At 34.9% G+C, this 17,488-nt stretch overlaps 1 protein-coding gene and 1 long non-coding RNA gene across 3 annotated transcripts in view; one reads left to right on the top strand and one right to left on the bottom strand.

Annotated features, from left to right (window-relative positions):
• The window catches only part of LOC127873977 (actin, cytoplasmic-like), a 387,026-nt gene that overhangs the window by 275,378 nt on the left and 94,160 nt on the right, over positions 1-17,488 (top strand). The gene's annotated exons all lie outside the window — the stretch shown is intronic.
• LOC127873984 (uncharacterized) lies at positions 14,774-16,208 on the bottom strand. The gene is made up of 3 exons (XR_008046470.1): positions 15,962-16,208; positions 15,515-15,620; positions 14,774-15,182 (listed from the first exon to the last, which is right to left on the bottom strand). It is a non-coding gene; the product is annotated as an uncharacterized LOC127873984 (long non-coding RNA).

The following is a 17,488-nucleotide window of genomic DNA, read 5'->3' as shown; positions in this document are numbered from 1 at the left end:
AACACTTTTTGACAAAACTTGATAAAATTAAGTACGTTTTGTTGCATCAAAAATGTAATGTAGATGTTATTGGTTTTTGTGAAACATTTTTAAACGAAAATTTGTCTGATGTTAATTTAAATATTCCGAATTTTACATACATTCGTAAAGACAGAAGTAAAAAAAGGGTGGCGGAATCTTGCTTTATATAGATAACCATGTACCATTTAAACATAGACCAGACTTAGAGCCTGATGAGATTGAAGCTGTATGTATTGAGATATGCTTTAAAAACACAAAATCTTTTCTATTAAATTTTATCTATAGTCCACCTAATGAGACGCAGAAATGGATAGACAAATTTGATGCATTACTTGCTAAGTTTGAGGGTTTAAACTTTGAGTATCACATATTAGGTGATTTCAATTTTAAATACATTGCTGACAGCAAGTTTTATGTATGCAAAATGTGGTCAAAACTGTATTAAAGCATGGCCTCGTGCAACTGGTTAACACAAACCAGTCACAGATAAATCGTCTTCAGTAATTGATTATATATATACTAATCGAACAGACAGAGTAAGTACTACTTATGTCCCACAAATAACTATAAGCGATCACTATCCCGTATGCATGACAAGGAAAATTAATTTTAAAATCTCGAAACAAGGCAATCACTCTAATATTAGATACAGATGCTTTAAAAAGTTTGTAATATCTGATTTCCGATTTGATCTATCGATTTCGCAACTTGATTTAATTGAAACTGTTTACGATCCAAATATGTCCCTTCAATCTTTATATAGTATTGTGAATAGCGTTTTAAAAAAGCACGCCCCTTACAAGCAAAAGAGAATAAAAAGCACGCATATGCCAAAATGGATAAACCAAGAAGATATTAAAAGTCAGGGCTCAACATTTACGGTTGTCCGATTGCCCCTGGCAAGTAAAAGTTGGGTCCGGGCAAGTTATTTTATAATCTAGTTGTCCGCCCGGGCAAGTGCAAAAAAGAACAAAGAAAAACGTGTGTTTCTGTGGTTAAATAGTACAAATAATAACAAACGATTTGCCTAATGCACGAATTTACCTCGGCGATTGTTGTTTGCGGAAGTCCGAACTAACTAAGCATGTTGCGCTTGTATTTCCAAACTTATTTTTAGAAACACCGTAAATGGCTTGGGATTCCAAACATCGGCTTTCAAATGCTATTGTGTTTATCTTTTTCATTACTATTCAGTTACAAGTAATATCGTTGGTTTTTTCAGTAACGAAGAAAACGACTATAATTATAACTATATAAAAACAACAACAAATAGCTTTGGTATATACGTATTTCATATTTTGCGACATACATTCTCAACAATCTTGTACTTTACGTCAATTGACATTTTTGTTATGGTTCACATGTTCAATGTTGTTTACAGTACTGTTAGCAGACGAGAAATGTCTAGTTTATTTAGCTTCGGCTTTACAAGTAACTTTTAAGTCTGCAAAATCCAATGAAAAATGCACAGAAAAATCATCCGAAAGTGCCAAAAAGTGCGAATTGAAACGAAAACGCAACGTTTTACGATAATGGAAAAGTGAGTTTGAATGGCTGAGATATGATGAATCGTTAGGAACAATGTTTAATAATCAAATATTGGCACAAATCTATATTTAGACTTTAATTTGACTTTTATTACTGTTATAATTTTGTTTAATGTGCAAAAATAAAAAAGGTTTTGTGATGTATCATTTTGATCTTTATTAAAACATATGGGGTTTACAGTTAATGTGATATTTCATGTTTGGGCAAGTGGCTTTACGTTCAGGGCAAGTAGATTTTCTAAGTACTTGCCCGGCAGGGCAAGTTGGTTTTTAGGTTAATGTTGAGCCCTGTATTCGAAAGACATCTATCACATGAATTAAAAGAATTCTTTCGTGTAACAAATGTGTTAAATAAACATCAGTCAGGGTTAAGAGAATATCATTCTTGTCAAACAGCACTGATTCGACTCATTGATGCGTGACTAAAAGATATAGATAATGGTAATTGTATTGTTTCTGTTTTTATTGACATGAAAAAAGCTTTTGATTTAGTAGATCATGGAATTCTGTTGTACAAACTAAAACTCCATCACTTTTCAGATGGTACCTTGTCCTTTTTTCGGTCTTATCTTAGTCAACGACAACAATGCGTTAAACTAGGGACTAGTTTTTCTACCCCTCTAACTATTAAGAGTGATGTCCCTCAAGGATCTATTTTGGGCCCTCTCTTGTTTCTAATTTATATAAATGATATAGGGTTATTACTAAACAAATCAGACATAGACTTGTACGCTGATGACTCGACACTATATGCTACAGGGGCCAATCCTTCCGAAATTCAGACTAACTTACAAAATGATATTTATTCCATACAAAAATGGTGCACCCTCAATAACATGATGATAAACCCTAATAAATCAAAATGTATGCCTATTGGCTCAAAACAAAAAATTAAGAATATCGACCTTAATCTAAAAGTAGATAATAATGCTATTGAGAATGTCACTAGCCATAATATTTTAGGACTTTATATCGACAAACATCTGCAATGGAAAGTACACATTGATAAAACATGCTCTAAATTAAGCAGAAAAATATCTCTGCTAAAAATATATCAAATTATCTCACTTTTGATATGAAGAAATTATTTCATAATTCATATATTCATATTAACCAATTTCGATTATTGTTGTACGATCTGGGGCAACGCTAATAAAACCAATTTAACAAAAGTGAATGTTTTACAAAAACGCGCAGCGAAAGTAATTCTACAAAAGCCAAAAAGAACACCATCCAAAGATGTGTTTTTACAACTCAATTGGCTTTCGTTTAATAATAGATGTATATACCACACGTCAATCTTAATATATAAATGCGTCAACAATCAGACTCCAGAATATATAAATGATATTATAACTTTTTCTCAAAATCTCAATTATAACTTAAGATCTGCCACCCATAACGATATTGTTAATACCAAAGCAAAAACAGATTATAAGAAACGAGCTTTTTCATACCATAGCATGAATATCTGGAACAGTATACCAATTGGAATAATAATGTCATGCTCTATCTCTGCTTTTAAAAGGCAATATAAAGCACATTTTTTGATTATCAATGATATGTCATGTTATTTTCTAATCGATGCTATTTCATAAGTGTCTAAAAGACAAAATGTGTGTTATGTATAGGTGTACGAAAATATTGTTTGAATGTTTTACTTGTTATAGACCTATGTGTGTATGTTTTTTTAAGAAGGCCACGTTGTAAAAAAGTATTGCTTTATCTGCATAATATGTATAATGTGTCATTGTCTTAATGTGTAACCTTCTGTAAATAAAGCTTTTATTATTATTATTATTATAGACACATATATACTGATAGATGCCCATAATATCACTTTAAGTAACAATTCTACTGAAAATCAACGAAAATTTCGTACAATATTTCGTAAAATAAAGCTTAACTTATTGCAATTGCCAAAATTTCAACGCCAGATGTGGTCTGGTAAAATAGATGTTTGTGCTCGTTTTTATTATTGTTTTGCATATATAATTTCCCGCAACGATATCTATTCATACGTCACATGAACACTAACATGGTACCATGTTCGTGTGTCGTTTAAATAGATATATTCGCGGTAAATTATCATGGAATTAATTGTGTCACTAATAAATATAAAAGAGCATTTTGTATCTGAATAAATCTATGTATTCATACCACATCTAGCGCTGAAATTGTGGCTATTGCTGTATGAAATACTGATTGTTAAAGTGATATTATGGGCATTTTATCACTGTTGAATTGAGCTGAAAAGAATTAACATGTCAAAAGAGTAAGTTAAAATGTGGTTACTGACCAATTATCTGCAACTCATCTTGCTACCAGTTGTTTATAAAAATATATTATATTCGATATCGTACGTGACCCACCCAGTCCTGTAAGCCAAAATGTTCTGTAAAACAAAATTGTGTCTTTGTGTCGTATGAACGTATCTGTACTAAAACTAAATTTAGGTTCACATTGTACATGCATCATCAGTTGTCAAACGACAGAACGTTTGATATTCAAATGCATTATTTTTCTCTCTCCGGAATATTGTTTTAGTATATGCTGCATTAACAAAAAATAAGTGTATATGAAGTGAAAACACCAAAAATAAACAACGGTTGCGATAGACGCCTATAAACTGTTAGATGCCCATATTATCACTTTAAGGTGTTAACTTTATTTAACGAAAATGTGGTGAATATTTCTATTTTTTGTCGACTGTATATTTTTCACCACATTGGAGAAACTTATTTGTTTCCGAATAAGAAACAAGTCATTTTAATATTTTAGTTAGTTTAATATGTTTTAATATTCCGTTAACAGACTTAATACAATAACTTCACTGTTCTTCACTGGTTCTTAACTTGACCCAATCCGTACTCAGTAAGTCCTTTATATAGTAACTCCGACGGCTCTGGCGGCTCCGACGGTTTTAGCGGCTCTGGCGGCTCCGACGGCTCATATTATCCGTTAAACAGCACCGCCTTATCGACGGGATTATTGTTCATATATAATATATATATATATATATATATATAAATATATATATATAGCAGAGTTTTCTCGCGTACTGCGCGACACTCTTGACCAAGGAGACACAAAAGACATCTTATAAATCAAAATAAGACAACATCTAATTCCCAATTATTAATATATATCATTATCAACTGAATAACCTATGGCCACAATAAATGGTGATATTAATCTCATATCAAATGATCAAATAACAAGAAATGCCTATTCAAGAAATAATTAAATATTTACTAAATATTTAATTATTAAGTTATGTATGTTATATTAATTCCACTCGGTCGCGTACTCCTCGAACATATTTTGCATGTGTGCAAATACGTCTCTTGGATTTGTGCATTAAGGATCGAATATATCAGTGTAGATGAAAAAGGCTGTTTTTTCGACATTTATTACTTGATTGTCTTGAAATGTAGTCTTAATTTTGAACGTAACGTTAATCAATTCCACAACAGTCTCCTCATTTCCGCTAAACTGCGGTATGTCATTATCGCCTGTTGCTTCTTCTGGTTCAATCATGTTAAAAGGCACTAAATCAAGGCGAGGTCCACATGATGTATGATAGACCTCGTACAAGGTCGGCTCGTAAAACAAAAGACCAACATCTGCATGCCATGACGAAGATGGTGATGGCGACGCTGAAATGCACTGTACCTCACCAAGCGAGGCCGTGGACGATGTGCTACTCATGCCGACGACATGAGGCACGGGGGGTTCCCCAACGATAACACTGTCAAACCAATTACCAAAATCAATTTCATCATCTGCATGCAATGACGAAGACGGTGATGGCGACCCTGAAATTCCCTGTTCCTCACCAAGCGACGCCTTTGACGATGTGCTACTCATGCCGACGACATGCGGCCCGGGGGAGTCCCCAACGATAACACTGTCCATCCAATTACCAAAATCGATTTCGTCATCCGAAATATCCGAATATAAACAGCTCTCCGTGAGAGGAATGCGATGTTGAGTAACCTCTTCCTCCTCAACCGCAATGGTTACCTGATGACTTTCCTCTGGTGTGTGATGTCTCTCAACATGTTCCGTCTCGGCGTTGATGATAAGTTCTTTTACACTTTCATTTGCTAATTTCTTATCAAATCCATGTTTGTGAATTAAATGTTAAGTAACATAACTTCGTCGAATAAATTTCGATGTACATTTTTCAACAGAACGTTTAAAGTATAATAACTTGTCGCCATGCTTTTCTTTGATATGTCTAGAAAGATTCCTTTTACTTGAATAATGTTTGCCACATGTATCGCATTGAACATCGCCCATGATTTGCATTTATAAAGTGCGTGCAAACAGTATAAGAGAACGTTTTAAAACTGACCGAGACTATACCTCCACTTTGCACGAGAAAAACGAGCACGTGCTGACTATATCTCCGTTCGCCTTTTTATGTATAACTCCTTCAAGATTGTGTTGTTTTAAGGTTGCACGTGGAAACTCCGCCACAAATAATTATACAAATAAGATATGTACTTAAAGTAACATTACTGCTCAAAATCAACGAAAATTTCTTACAATTGTTCGTATAATAAACTTAACCAATTGGAAATCAATGCTCTTTGTGGCAATTGCCGAAATTTCAACGCCAGATGTGGTCTGATAAAATATATGCTTGTAGATACAAAATGCTCGTTTTATTATTGTTTTGCATATCTATTAATACGACACATGAACATTAACATGGTGTTCGGTGTCGTATAAATAGATAATTCGCGGGAAATTAAATGGAAAAAATTGTGGCCACAGATAAATAAAAAACAGCATTTTGTATCTACAAAAATCAATGTAATCATACCACATCTAGCGTTGAAATTGTGGCTATTGCTATAAGGAACACTGATTGTAAAGGTGTTAACTTTATTTTATGAAATACTTTACGAAATTTTCGTTGCTTTTGAGCGTTATAGAGACTTTAATTTCACCTAGTTTTTGTTTATCGGTTGCAGGGTATGAGTTCGATCCCTGTTCAGTCACTAATTTTTTTATCTCGTTTTTAACTCACATGTTGTAATCGTTTACCTTTAACCAGTGGCCTTTCATTTAAATGTATAATATAACAAAAATATATATTTATTGTTTTAAATGAATAAATTGACGCTCAAGTATTTTATTGCTTTCTTAGCTTTTCTGCCGCTTGTCGTTTTGGTCTAGAAAGCTGACTTGTCGATTTTACGTCGAGAGTCGGCTTTTCATGGTCGACATTTTGTGAGGTTTCGATTGGAAAAAGTAAATTCAGGGGCCGATTTATAACACGCCCGCTAGACAAACGCACCTTTGCTGACCGAATATGCCTATCACAACTTGTGTTTAGATCAATAATTTGACCAAGTCTCCAACATCCACGTGGCATTTCGTCTTAAACCAAAACAAAATTTCCTACCAAAACGGTATGTGGAGATTGTATTCGGTTCTGTTTTAGATGTGTCTGCCTTCGCTCCCTAAGGCTTAATAAATATTCATCGCGCCAAAGTAACCAAAACTTGTTCAACAATGTTTGGCCTTTCTTCCAGATGTCAAGCAATTTTTGCGAACTACTCCTTCTTGGTAAATATTCTTCATCGTCACCGTCCGAATAGGTATCAGGTATACCTTCTTTCTGATTGAGTGACAGAAAATGTGCCGTGGTTAGTGATATTGAAGAGTTTATGTCGTCTCCTACATAGACCTACATGGACGCGAGTTCACTACTGACTCTACTTCTTTAACGAGGGTTTGCATTTGAATTTCTGTAAGAAGATTTCGACCGACTGACTTTCTCAGAGACCGTTTAACAAGACCCACTAACCGTTCATAAAACCCTCCCATCCACGGGGTAAGCTCTACGATGAATTTCCAATTGATTCTTTTTCCGGAAGTATAGTTTTGAATTTCCTCATATTTGAGTATTTTACGCCAGTTTATATCAAACATGTCATTTGCCAGTTTAAACTGAGGTGCATTGTCACTAATGATTACATCGGGTTTCCCTTCTTGTTGATATAAAACGTCAAAACGCCATAAGAAAGTCTTTGGTAGACAATGTGTGAACCATTTCGAGATGTATCGCTCTGGTAACCATGCATGTAAACAAAGAGATCCAAATTTTGTTTGTTTCATCGGTCGTCTTTACATACAATGGGCCAAAGTAATCAAGCCCAACGTGTGAAAACGGAGTAGACTCCGGTACACGGAATTTCGGCAGCGGAGCTATTTCAGGCATTTTACAAGCACCGCCTTCACAAGGCAATTTCGTAGTACTTGTTTCACAATTGCACGCCCACTTGGTATCCAAAATCTATGTCGAAGATAACTCAACGTCTGTGATACTCCACTGTGAAAAATCCCTCTGTGCATTTTATCAATCATTAACCGTGTAAAATAACTTTGTTTTGGCAACAACATAGGCTGTCGCATAGCCTCATTTAATTCAGCATTGCACATTCTTCCTTTGCATCGCAAAAGTCCATCCTTGTCTATAATTAGCCCAAGTTGTTTTTGTATACTGTTGCTTTTATTTATTTTTATTGAGTCGATTGTGTCACCATAAATGCTCACGTTGAATGTATCGTATCCATGTGGTTTCCGCAACAGTTAATTCTTCGCTGTTCAGTGAAGCACTAGAGAATCTGTGTGCTCTTAATTGTTTTAGAAACCTAAGTGCAAAAGCAGTAACTCGTATAAGCCTAGAGACCGAAGAGTACTTCTCGATGTCGATTTCAAATGGTGGCTTTTGTACTGCATTCACCTGGTTTACATCGATTTCACCTGAATTTATAGCCGTCATCAAGCTTTCGCTGGTTGGTATGTGTTCGTTTTCATTGTTTGTTGTCCACTTTTTACTTGGCTTTTCCAACCATTTTGGTCCATGCCACCATATAGACTCTTGTTGTTTAACACTTGCTCCTCTGGTAGCTAAATCAGCGGGGTTTTCACTACTCGACACATTTAAATCCAACATGTTCAGCTTCCATGATCTCCTTGACTCGATTTCCAACGAAAACAGGAGATGTACATTTTGATTTTATCCACTTTAAAACGCATTGAGAGTCGCTCCACACTTAACTGTGTTGAATTGGTATGTGTAACTGTGTTTTCACAAATGTAGCACACCTAACAGCAATAACAACAGCCATTAATTCCAGTCTTGGTATTGTTGTTTGTTTAATTGGTGCGATTCTTGACTTTGCGAAAACCAAATCAGCCTTTGCATGATTTTCCATTTCTTGGTGCAGATAAATTGCTGTTGCATATGCTTTTGCCGATGCATCACAAAAACATGTTAGATTGTATGTTATATAACGTTCTGTTTTCATTGCAATACATCTTGGTAATAAAACATCCGTAATATCCGCCAGTGATACCTTAATGTGCAGCCACCTTTCAATCTCGTTTGCATCCAACTAATCGTCCCAATGTTGTCCTTTGCTCCATAATTCTTGTAGGAGCACCCTTGCCCTCAAAAGTACGGGAAACACAAAGCCTAGCGGATCAAACACTGAGGCTAAGTCTATAAGGATTGCTCATTTGCTTACCAAACTGTTCATAAGAGACGGTTCTTTCAATGACAAAGTGTCTTGATTCGTGTTCCAGTAATGACCCAGTACTCTGATTGTAGACATCGACGATTTGTCCTCACTTTGAATTATGTTATTCACAAAGATTGAATGTGTTGACCATTCCTTAAGGTTCATGCCTGCTTCTTTAAACATGACCTTTGCCTTGGTTTACATGTTAACAACTTCGCTCTCTGTATCTGCTCCGTGATTAGGTTGTCAACATATATGTTGTTCTTAAGTTTGTCTGCAAGATTTGTATTTTATGTTTCTAAATGGTGATCAATCGTGGTACCAAGGATGAAAGGACTAGATATTACACCAAAAGGTACGCGACAAAATCTGTACTCTTGTATGTTGTCATCGTTTGTGTTATTGTTTTCATAATCCTTCAGCCATATAAATCGAGTAGCATCTCTTTGATCCCTTTGCAATCCAACTTGATGAAAGGCTTTTTCAATGTCAGCAACAACTCCGACGTTTTAAGTACGAAATCGCAGTAAAATACCACAAACTTTGTGTAACAACACAGGTCCTCTTAGTAGACATTCATTCAAACATGTTTATTGATGCAACTAATATAATTTATAAGTTTATTGAAATCATGAGACAAATCCTTGTAATTCCTTCTATTTCTATATTTGCTGCAATTTTCACACGCCCCCGAAGGTCTTTGATAGGCGAAAAATAAACGAATTCATCTGCTTGGAGTAAATGTTTTAGTTAGAATGTGTTCATACATAACTGACATACAAATAAAGCACTAGGTTTAGTTCGTAGTATTTTTCATTTGTGAAATAACATATGGGGTAAGATTTTCATGCGAAAATAAAAACGGCAGATTTTATATAGCCTTTTTTTCAACTCCTTTTTCGTCGATTTTTATTGCTTTCTGTGTATATTGTAAGCTACCTTACATGTAAGATACAATTGCTCATCTCTATGCGCTCAATTGTAGTTTGAGTTTGAGTCCAGCAACAAACTCTTAGAAGGAAGACGGAGACCGTTTAACGTTTTACATAATGCATCTTTATTCAGACAAGCATTAAACATTATATAATACAATACTATCTCTAGACTGTTAGAGTTGACTTTAAAAGGATGGACGTTTGGTGAACAGTTGCTCTGCTTTAAGGTTGTCAATATCATAAATAGTATTGATATTTTATGAAATACTAAAAACGTTCGTTTTACTTAAATACCAGTAGTTAGTAGTTACTGTAACAAACAAATTCTGATTATTACTTCTAATTCGTGAAATGAAAATGTTTTATGAAGTATTACTGTTTGTTTCTTACTTTTTGGAAGGGTTTTCAATCGATCGAACAGTGCTGTTTGTTGTTAGCAACTGTTGCCAAAACTGTGCGGAGAACCTTTTTATATACCCTTCGGATGCTGCAGATTTGGCTGCAGTCAAAGATTCAGCTGCAGCCAATCACAATCCTGCAGCATCCTTCACCATGTATGGAAGTAATGCGGTTACATGTAAACAAGAATATACTTCTAATTATAATAAATCGACAATCATCATAAATATCACATCTTAATCAAAGAAGGCAATAAGTTTGATGATTTGAAACAATAGACACCTTTAATTATGCATGTATAACAATACAATATTAAATGCTGCAGCATGAAAACCTAAGAAATTCTTACGCATTCAGCGCCTCAAATAGTTCCCTGCAAACTATTATGTGTTAACAGTTAATATAAATGAAGAGTTTGCAAGTTATAATAAATATCATCTTTTTATACAAATAGAGGAGTGAATATTATAATTGTACAGCCTATTTTAAAGTCAAATGCATGCAATAACACTCCACCATATTCCTACGTATGACGTCATCCATATACATTGCTGCAACGATTTTGACAGTGCAGGAATTTCGAATATGTTGGATTATTCTCACAACAAACAACATATAATGGACTCAACACAAGGTAAATACAAATATATTAATATATTAGATCTTGGAGAACATTATCTTGCTAAATGCAGTGCACTGTATAGACAAAATGTGAACAACAAAAATAATGTGCACCGATATTTGGATTAGGAATGAATTCGGATGATATTAACATGTTATACATGAAATATACATTACATTTCCCCCACCGTAAAAGAATAAAATCCTCCTGAATTTTAAATTTTTACTACAATAACAAATTTAAAGGACAACAATAACAATAATGTTAATGAAATATGTTAACTTATGACAATACTTAACATTGAAAAAGGTTTACCACTGTACATGTAAAAAAAATATACTTAATTCTTCTTGTTTCTTCAGACGAAGTGGCACATCCTTCAGGCGGGCAAGGAGATCATCAAGAGAGGAGTCACGGGGAAGGGCATCAAAGGCGGACAGGACTGACATCTGGTGTAGTTGGATCTTCATCGAGGGCAATCAGTCGAACAAGATTGAAGTTTTGTTTCATTGTTGCTGCAAGGGCGTCGTTTTGAAGATCAAGGCTTCCAGGGTGTGCAAGAAAATTGTATCTAGCCTTCAAGAGAGATTTTGGAAGCGGCGTAGTGTGGGCATGGAGTGTCATTGCGACAAACTCGTAATAAAGCGTCTTCTGATCCGGAGCCCAGCAAGTCCATTCAGCAGGTGGCCAGGAGATAATTGGAGTTATCTGGATACTGTTGACAGAAACATCAGTCCATTCTCGGCGAGCTGGTGGAAGAAGTGGAAGTCGGCCTTCGAGAAGAAGCGAATGGGCCTTCGTCTTGAGGACTTCTTTGACCGAGGAATGGCGTGGTGTGGGGATGTAGACAGGAGGAATTCTGAAAGCTGATTTGTTCTTGGAGGACTGTGTTTGTGTTGGTACTTCTGCAGGCTCATAGTTTGGCGTTGATGATGTGTTTACATGAGAAACTGGTGTAGGTGAAACGGGGTTGTAGAATGGGGAGCTGGAGTTTGACGGTAATACTGCTGATGATCACTGGTCTCTAGGTCTTCGGTGCGTTGCGGGGAGGATATTGAGACTGGTGTGGGACTGCGTAGGTCATTGTAGTCAAAATCAAGTTGAGTTGGATGTTCATCAATGATCAAATGTTTTGGAACTGGCGTAGACTCCGGTGTTTAAACAGTATGCACGTCAGATGTTGATTTGGGAAAGAGGACATCAGTTGTAGGTGAAGTTGCTGCATCGGGTATGAAAGACAATGTGGAAACGGCAGCAGGAGTGACGGAAGGCAAAACGACTGGAACAAAGGCTTGAGTAGGGAGTGATGGACTTGAATATGAAGATGCTGTGGCGGCAAGATCAGGAGATTTTCTTGACGTGAAGGTGGGAAGATGGAGGACTACCACCGATTCAATCTTGTTGGGTTGAAGTCCAAGTAATGATGTAAAAGAAGTATGATGGGATGGATTTCCTAGTTCCCAACGGCCTGATGGAATAAATACTTCCTTAGGCAGTGCATTCATACGTCGTACCAAACGGCTTACCAGACGAGCATCAGTCAATGCGGAGAGTGGGACTTTGGCTTTGATGTAAGTAGTGTTGGAACAGCAAATGATGGTGCATCGAGTGCTATCCATAGTCACGGATTTCAGGATAAGCACTGGGTTTTTGATTGGTGGAGTTGACACGGATGATGTTGAAGAAGATGAAGTCAATGAATTCCAGCCTTCGATCCATCGGGTGATCCCAGGAACGCGTCCTGCAGCCCATTTAGTAACCAGTCGTCTGGCTTTAATGGCCTCTGGAAGCGAAGGATTTGGAGTGGGATTGGTCAGGAGATGAACTGTGGGATTTGTTGAGAAGTAGAAAGAGTTTTCTGAAGATAGCAGTCGTGGAAAAAACATTTGCTATGGTTACAGGACACAAAAATTAGTGCGAGCGGTATTTTTTGTTTCAATTTGGAAAAATAGGTGTGGCAAATCCGACGATCAACATATCAATTTGGAGTGGCCGTACTACTAAAGTATCAAGGCTAATGCTTTCAAACTTCAAATACTTTCTTTCAAATGTTCAATAGAAAATATACCTGAACTCAGAATCGTTTATAAAGTACAACTTCTTTAAAACATAAGCGATCAGTATGTTTCCATTATGGTCCTCTTCCACTTAGACTATGATATTTTACCTTGAACTTACTAAATATGAACAATTTCCCCACGATGGCTTACGTTATACTGTCAAGCACTCGAATAGTCGAGTGAGCCGTCTTCTGACAGCTCTTGTTAAGATTCAGATTAAAGGCTATATAATGCAGCCGAACATTTCAGTAATTTACATGTATGTTCAAGGAAAGCTTATCCACATGTTATAAACATTTATGGTATAGAAGTTGCCATGGTTAAATTGGGATCACAAGGGGGCCAAAAATAGCTTTGGTGAAACAATGAAAATTATCGTTTTAATTCACTGATATTTCTCTATAAAACAACAGAAAGTAAAAAATGTAAATCAACATAAATTGTTATTTTCAGATGCCTCCATGAATCAGCTGGTTGTCTACCATTCACCCCAGAAAAGTCTGCTGAAGTGGTCATGGCGTGCATGCGGCTGCACAATTTGTGTGCCACACGAAATGTTCCACTGCGAGAGGCCATAGAAATTGAGGCGGGTGATCATGACTTGCCAGTACAAAAAGCCGAAAAAAGAGATGGTCAAAACAGAAGGCGAGAATTAATAAGACTGTTTGAATAATTGCAAACTTGAATATATTAGAAATCATGTGTGTCATTGTGCAACAAATTTGATGACATTAAAAGCAACTGCTTACACAATTATTTGCTCAATTTTAAGCATATTTTCAAATAAACTCTAAATTAAAGTTTAAATTCATATTCTATTTTCCGCCATTCGTACTTGCATGCCATGTTCACCAGCTTCAACTTCATATTCTTTCCCCATTCAAACAAATTCAGGGAATTTACTGCTCTGTTAAAAGTTTGTTTTCGCTCAACATTTTAAGTTTGTTCAGTGTAACCAGTGATTCTAATTTATTGCTAGTGTCCAAGAGAATTGTATTTCTAGCCTTCTCCACCTCTAGCGTTTCTCTCTCAATAATGAGTAGTTCCATCTTGTATTATTCATCAGAACCTGTAAATAGTACACGTGTTTTGTTACTTGCAAATTAGTTAGCAATAATTTATTTTATATTTGTTACATATGGTTCACAGTATAACTATTTAATCTCGAAATAGTTGTGGTATGTCAGATTGTTTTATTGACATAAATGAATGCTGACATGTATTTTTTAATAAATTCATTTACATGTTACTAATTTATGTTATCTATGATTTCGAAATTGAATAATTAATTTTTATTTTTAAGTAAATGTACAAAACACTTGCTTTCATATTTCCTTTCGTGTCCCTGATTACCGGTAATGGGCTTTTCAACAGAACTATATCCAGTCGAGACTTCTACCGCTTCATTTTTGTCTTTGGTGCCTTGTAAAAAATATCGATACAGTATATGTCTTACTAGTTTAATTGATGAGAAAACCGCAATTGTTTTATATGAAGGTATGTTTTTGTTGATGTCCTTCATTTTTTTGTAATACAAATATACATATTGCAAAGTACATTTTATATTATATTTTAAGATTGAAATAATTGATTGTTTATGTAAACATTCAAACATTGTTCAGCATCCTCTGTTGCATCGTTTGAATTTGACTCTTCAAATGGCAAAGCTGGAAAAGTAAATGTATGTTAATCTCGCATAAAAAAGAAAAAAATGCAAATAAAAGGTATTTTTTCAAGTGAACGCATGCTATGTTATCATGTTAGTTTGTTCAAAACATATGTACTTGCAAACTAATACCATACATAAATGTAAACCATGAGTATAAACTGTGCTATATATCTATTATGTCCAAGTACTGCAATTTCAGTTACTTATTGTTTTAACTTGTACATACCATGATCTCGTAAATATTGAATAAGATACTGTTATGTGAATTGTAAATAAATGGCTTATGGCAGAAAAGTAATAACTTCATACCAATCGAGTTCATAAGAAATACGTCTCCGTGGTCATTCACACCAGACATCGAACAGCTTGGGATAACTGTCAGTGTCTGAATTTGAATTAAACGAAAGGTAGTCTATGAATATACATGATATAATCATATTATTCACGCTGAAACAATGTTCTTACTCTGCCAATACTTTCCTTGTTCACTACAGATCTCATTTTGAAAAACAATGGGCTGTTTTTATATTTAAATGCAATTTGCTATACTATGGTGTATCTTCTGACTTAAGTGTATATATAGTGTATATATTGATCAATACATAAAACAAATACATGCATATAGTATATTATTTTTTAAATAATTTGTACATATAACCTCTCATGAAAACAGTTTAATACTCATGCAACCAAATATGCATATGACTATTAACTTACTTTTGATTTTACCTTTTCTTCCCAAGAATTTAGTTTGGATGGTGCTGGTCCCCCACCAGTGGCACGTCTTTATTTTGCCATGTCTTGTATTTTTCTTTGTCAAACTCTACAACCCAATAGAACTTATTTAATAAGCTTCACAAAATTGATATATTTTGCTTTAAAAATATAATTTAGGGATTTCCGTTGTTCTGTTTCCCCTATGTATGCAGCGATTTTTTCCCTTCTTTATATAAAAATACAAATGTATCCGTAAAAGGTATTGTAATGCCGGTCCGTCTGATGGCCTCCAGACGGTGCCAACATCACAAATTATCCTACTGAGTAAAGTAAATAAAAGACTGCATAAATTAAATAACGTTTTTATTTACATAAAAATCATTTCTCAAGTTTCATATATGATGTCATTCATTATCTAATCCTAAAAGATAAATCTAGTCATCTAACTTCGTTATCCATTTCTTTCCACTATGAGTGCCAAAACGGAACTGAAGCCAAACGACAATTTGGCCCTATTTAAAATCGTAGTAAGGTTACGTCATACGCATGTTTCAATGAATGACGTCACATGACTAAGCAAATCTTCATCGAATCAATGAATGACGTCATATAATAATAAACATACAATATGGCGAAAAAGAGGAAATACCGCGAAATACTTTGGTGCTAAAATGTTATTTATGACAAAGGTAATCATTATAATATGATGAATTAATGAATAATATGCATATAACTTTTTTTTGTGTTTTTTTTGTGTTTTTTTTTTATTCAATATCATACATACAATGTAAACATGTATATGATCATACTGCATAGTGATTGTACAAAGCAATAAAGTTCAGACATGTTATACAAGATATGCTAATATATATTTTTTAGAGAGAAAAGAAAAGAACAACAGAGGAATAGTTATGAAAAAAAAGATGAATTGTATAAAGTCGGAAGAAAGCATACTGGACTTGTGTGTTTTGTTGTATATGCACAATGATCTTGTCAGATTGAAAAAAAAATATAAAAAAATAAACAAAATTTTTTTAGAGAGATAAACTAACATTAGAATGAAATGTATATAAGTGGACAAAAACATTATGATAGGGTGTTCAGTCACGTGACGTCAATAGTGAGACAAAAATAGTATTGAATCGAGAGCGAGTCGATGACGCGCGATTCAGTGCTTTTTCGGGAGGATACCCTTGCTAATAAGTGCTTTCCGCGGAGATTCCGTTTTTGATTGGTTGATATTATCCAATCAAAATATTCGTTACAAAATTATCTATATGATGGTGGTCGGCCGAATTTTCTGCGTTCTGCGGCTGCAGAGATGTAACATAAACAAAAACAATGTCGAGAATTTAGACTAGAAAACATGTAAATTTCTTTTTCGGCCAGGTATCATTAGAAAGGTAAACTTTTCAGGAATCGATTGCAATAGTTATTATTCCAATTGCGCTTGAAATGATCAGCGGAAGCATGGCGAAATGACACCACTGTATGAAAATTTTCCCACCCGGCGTAATGTCATGGCGGACGTATGTCGTCAGCGCTATTTCAGTATTGACAATGCAACTTTATTTTCGATTTAACTGGGCCGAATCGTAACGATTTTAAATACATTTAATGCGCATACAAGTTGTAAATATCATGTCCCAAAATTTATAACTTGCCTTATTTCGACGAATATTCTCGGATTAAAAAAAAAATCCATTATGTAGTTTGTTTACAAACTAATAAAGTAACTGTCAATTCTTCGAGACGAATAAAAAGGGTATGACAGATTATTGTCACCGTCAGATACTGTTCCGGATGTATGCCAGTGTGGATAAAGTGTTTTTTATTGTTGCTTGTGTGTTGATAATGTCGGTGCTACCTAATTTACTGGCAAAAAGCTTATTTTATAACCATGTAATGTAATAGAAATTTGGACATACTGAAAGTGAAAGTAGAGCTGACATGATTGCGGATAGTGTTTAAGTA

Source organism: Dreissena polymorpha, chromosome 3 (genome assembly GCF_020536995.1).
Source record: "Dreissena polymorpha isolate Duluth1 chromosome 3, UMN_Dpol_1.0, whole genome shotgun sequence".
NCBI lineage: Eukaryota > Metazoa > Mollusca > Bivalvia > Myida > Dreissenidae > Dreissena > Dreissena polymorpha.
Note: the sequence above shows the minus strand (reverse complement) of the source record. Positions and strands in the feature narration are given on the sequence as shown.